Source organism: Juglans regia, chromosome 12 (assembly GCF_001411555.2).
Source record: "Juglans regia cultivar Chandler chromosome 12, Walnut 2.0, whole genome shotgun sequence".
NCBI lineage: Eukaryota > Viridiplantae > Streptophyta > Magnoliopsida > Fagales > Juglandaceae > Juglans > Juglans regia.
In genome coordinates, this window is record NC_049912.1 from 1,663,677 (window position 1) to 1,668,421 (window position 4,745).

General features: G+C 36.5%; 1 non-coding gene across 1 annotated transcript; it reads left to right on the plus strand.

Annotated features, from left to right (window-relative positions):
- Positions 1 to 409: 409 nt before the first annotated feature.
- Positions 410 to 517, plus strand: LOC118344093. Its single transcript, XR_004797859.1, has one exon. It is a non-coding gene; the product is annotated as a small nucleolar RNA U3 (small nucleolar RNA).
- Positions 518 to 4,745: the final 4,228 nt, after the last annotated feature.

The following is a 4,745-nucleotide window of genomic DNA, read 5'->3' on the forward strand; positions in this document are numbered from 1 at the left end:
TTTGTACAATTTTTATATAATATCTATTTTCTATGATATGCTCCCTCCAAAATTAAAGTTAGGTTTATGAAAAATAATAAACTTGTTAATTTGTATCCCAAAGTCTTTTATTATACAATATTATTATGCTTATTAATTAATATGGAACCCGGAATGAAATAAATTCAAGAAGTTATTTAAATTTCATGATGATCTATAGGAATTAAAATAATTGAGAAGTTTTTATCCCCTATACTTTATATATATCGAGCAAGAAAATGTTTTGTTTAGAAAAAGTTAGCCTAAATAGACACGAAAGCAGACCCAAGACAAAATGCACACAGAAGTGAGAAGAGTACTACTACTCCCACATTGGAGATGTATTAAAGAAGATAGGGGTTTATATAGAAAACTGCGAGTGTTCAAAGCCACGACCTTACTTGAACAGGATCTGTTCTATAGGATCGTCTGTATCCTTGAGTTCCAAGGAGACAGGACCCTAAGTCTGGTTGATGAGACACGACCGTGCGACCAGAGCGTGAGTAATAGCGGCAGCTGTTGGGGAAATCAACACAGCGGAAGGGATAAAAGCGGTAATAAAAGAGTACACTCATGCACTCAGTGACACCAAAAAATTTAACGTGGTTCGGCAACTGCCTACATCCACAGAAAAGAGCTTCACTAATAAATAGTGGCACACAAGAAAATATTACAGAGGAGGAGGATCACACTCTACTCAACTCAACTCTCTTCTTTTCTCTCAGAGCTCTCTCGGCTCTCTCTCTTTTCTTTTCTTCTTTGGGTGTATTTGATGCTCTCGTCCGAAGCTTCAATTTATAGGCGCATTACTTCACGTATGAATGCATTTATTGTTGCATTCATTAGGTGGTTGGGCGCTGGGGGTTGAGGGTTAAGCGCTGAGCAGTCAACAATGACTGCTCAGGGCATGGACTTCAACAGCAGCATGGTTATAGTGTCATGTACTGGTGCAGTAGAGGATCGTTTCCAGCCATTGCAAAATGGTTTGGGATGGTCACACGGTTGTCTGACAGACTTCCAACGTTTTTTTGGGGTCTTTTTTACATTATTTGACGCAATTCAAATTCAAAACAACACTGATCTGCATGAACTGGTGCAGTTAAGACTGATCTGTGTTTTTATTTTTCACATATTATTATTTGGATTTGGTGAAACAAGAAAGTCACTTAATTAAGTTTGTTCCACTTGTGAAGGAAATAAAAGGAAATATTTATGGTCAACTTGTAAATTATTTTTAAAAAAGATAATCCATAAATGATGAAAAGTGTTATATTTTACAAAACCAAAATAAATAAATAAACAGAGAGGAAAAGACTGTAATATATAACATTACTTTTTCCGAAAAGAATAAATACATTAATTTTGTGCACTCAAATTATTGGTTATTTTGTATTTTAGATCCTTAAATATTTAAATTGATACACTGTGACTTCTAATTATCTATTAGATTTTAAATAGCACATTCTACTAGATTCCATAATCAATATTTCACCCTCTAACTTTATTTTTTCAAATATTAACACACGTTGTATCGGCTATTTTGAGTACTCAAATTATTTAATATACGGTATCATATTAAATTATTAAAATTGACCTATTGTAACTTCTAACTACCTATCTAATTTTAAAGAGCACTCTCTTTAAGATTCAATGATTTCACCCTCTATTCGTAATGAGTTGTGTAACTTCAGTCTCATACTCAATTGTCATTAATGGCAAGCCAGGAGTTAAATTCTTTCATACTAGGGGTCTTAAATAGGGAGATTCCTTGTCTCCAGGGGTGCTACCCACATATACGAGAGCAGGGTCAACCCTTCCCCTCACCTTGCCCCATGCCGAGGGGTGGGGGCGGACATCTCATCCTCTCCACCCCCTTCCCACTCCAATGGTACTCATGGCCCATTGGGCCTAAAAATTATTTATGGTTTTGGACCCAAACTATCACATAATTAATAATAAATTAAACTTTGTAGATATTGCTCAAGTAAGACTTTTGTATTGTCTTGACCTCCTATATAAAGATTGGCCTAGGAGGCCAAGGCAATACAATTTTGTGAATACAATTCTATATATAAATATAATTATATATATTTATTTATATAAATATAATTATATATATCCAGCGTCGGGGGGATCACTGGGACCTATCCATAAGGGGTGGGGTGGACGGAGGCGGGATAGCAGGGTACGGGCCCCCGCTGCCCACCCCTACTTGTCTCTCTATCTATTCATATTATGTGCAGAAGGCTTAAGCTCACTGATTAGTATTAGTATATGTGCTATACTAATAGAGCTAAAGTGGCCAGGGGGGACCAGAATCAATCACCTTCTATTTGTAGATGACTGTGTTTTATTTGGAAGTGCTAAAGTAGATGAGTGGAACAGGTTGCAACGGGTACTTAAGAGGTATGAAAAAGCTTCTAGTCAGTTTTTAAACAAAGACGCCTCCATTTTCTTTAGCAATAACACATGAGCAAAAGATAAAATGAGTATATTGAGAGTAGAGGGAGCATTAGTGTGTAGGAGTTATGAAAAGTATTTAGGACTTCTTGTCATAGTGGGAATATCAAAATACAATACATTCTGAGGTATACAAGAGAGAGTTTGGCAAAAAATAGACAACTGAAAGAACAACTTTCTCTCTCAAGAAGGGAAAGAAGTTTTGATAAAAGCAGTGTTACAAGTCATTCCCACTTACACCATGAGTGTATTCAAACTCAAAAAAAGTTTTTGTAAAGATCTTAATGTGATGTTCTCAAAATTCTAGTGGGGAAACCAACCAAAAAAGAGTATATAGAGTGTATTGGAGGAGCTGGGAGAAAATAGGATATAGAAGGGTAAGGGAGGATTGGGCTTCAGGAACCTGGAGAGTTTTAACACAGCATTACTAGGAAAACAAGGGTGGAGGTTCATCCAAAATCCAAACTCAATGGCTACAGTGGTGTTTAGAGAAAAATATTACAGATTTCACTTTGCTTGAGGTAAAACTGGGCTATAAACCTTCTTTGATTTGGAGAAGTATCTGGACAACTCTAGATCTGTTAATGAAGGTCCAAGGTGGGGGGTGGGGGTGGGGAATGGGGAATGGGAACAAAATTCAGATTTGGGGCCATAAATGGTTATCTACACCATCTTCCTACTGTGTTCAGTCACCAATTTCAATTATTAGTGGGGACTCAATAGTAAAAGAGTTGATAAATCAGCAGAGAAGGGAGTGGAATGAAGATATAGTAAGATCCATTTTTGAAAAAGAGGAAGCAGATCAAATTTGTGGTATTCCTTTTAGCAAAGTGGGCGCTGAGGATAAACTCATCTGAGGTCCTTCCAAAAAAATGTTTGTTCATAGTAAGAAGTGCTTATTTTGTGAAGATAGATAGGAAAAAGGCAGTTAAGGGAAAACCATCAATGGAGAATGTAATGGATAATAGATGGAGAAATATTTGGGATCTAAATGTACTTGGGGTGGTGAAATTATTTCTTTAGAAATTTGACAATGACTTGTTAGCAACAAAGAAGAACCTATTTCACAAAAAGATTGTTAATTACCCTTATTGTCCCATCTCCCTCAGAGGAGAGGAGTCAGCTATGCATATTTTGTGGCAATATCCAGTAGGCAATAATGTATGGGCAGAAGGCCTAAGTACTGTCCAGAAATGGAATAGTGCAGAAGATAACTTTCTTGAACTTTGGGAAAAGATGATGGGAAGATGAATAAGGCACTGTTGGAAGAGATTGTTGTAGAAATGAAAAAAGCTTGGCACAGAAGAAATGAGTAGGGGTGGGCAGCAGGACCCCGCTACCTCGCCCCTCCTCGCATTTGGCCCCTCCAAAAGGGGCGAGGAGCAGGGAGGGCCCAACCCTGCCTCACATTTCCTCCGCCCCACACTTAAATATTTTATTATATAAATATATATTTATATATTTATACTATACATATTTATAAATATTTATTATTTATACCATATATAAATATAGTAATATATATTAAGTAGAACTTTTATTTAATATTTTGTGTAAGTTGTAATGTAGTAGAGTGTCCCTTTTATAAATTGTCAAGACAATATAAGAGTCTCACATTGCTTATGTGTGAGACTTGTATTGTAAATGCAATCTATAAAAGGGTCACATTACTACATTGCATCTTACACAAAATATGCACTAGCAAATTTAAAAATTATGCAGTTTTTAAATTATAGTCATATTTAAAAATTTAAATTTATAATTTGGGTCTAAAAATGTGTTTTGATCACTTTTAAATTTAGGAATAATTTTTGAATTTAGTGGACTGTAGTCCATTATTGAAGTGGGCGGGGGGAGGGGTACCCTGCCCTCGGGATGCAGGGGCAGGAGGTATGGGTGAAAACCCCACCCCTAGCCCAAGCGGGGATGGGGCTACCCCGCACATATCACCCCCAAAAATGAGTTTGGTTTTTAGAATAGATTACACAGTCCTAATAAAGCAATAAAGTTAGCTTAAAAAAATCTTGAAGAATTTCAACCAACACAAAAGTCCTTAAGGTTAAATGCCCTTGGTAGATGCAGAGAGAAACAAGCAACAATGAAAAAAATCAAATCAGAATTTTATGAAAGCAAATTGGGATGCTTCACTAGATCTCAACAACAGGGAAATGGGGATAGGGATTATAATTAGAGATGGGGAATGGGAGGTCTTGGCAAGCAGTCTGTGATCAAAGAAGTCATGTCTATCAACCTAAACTAGCGGAATG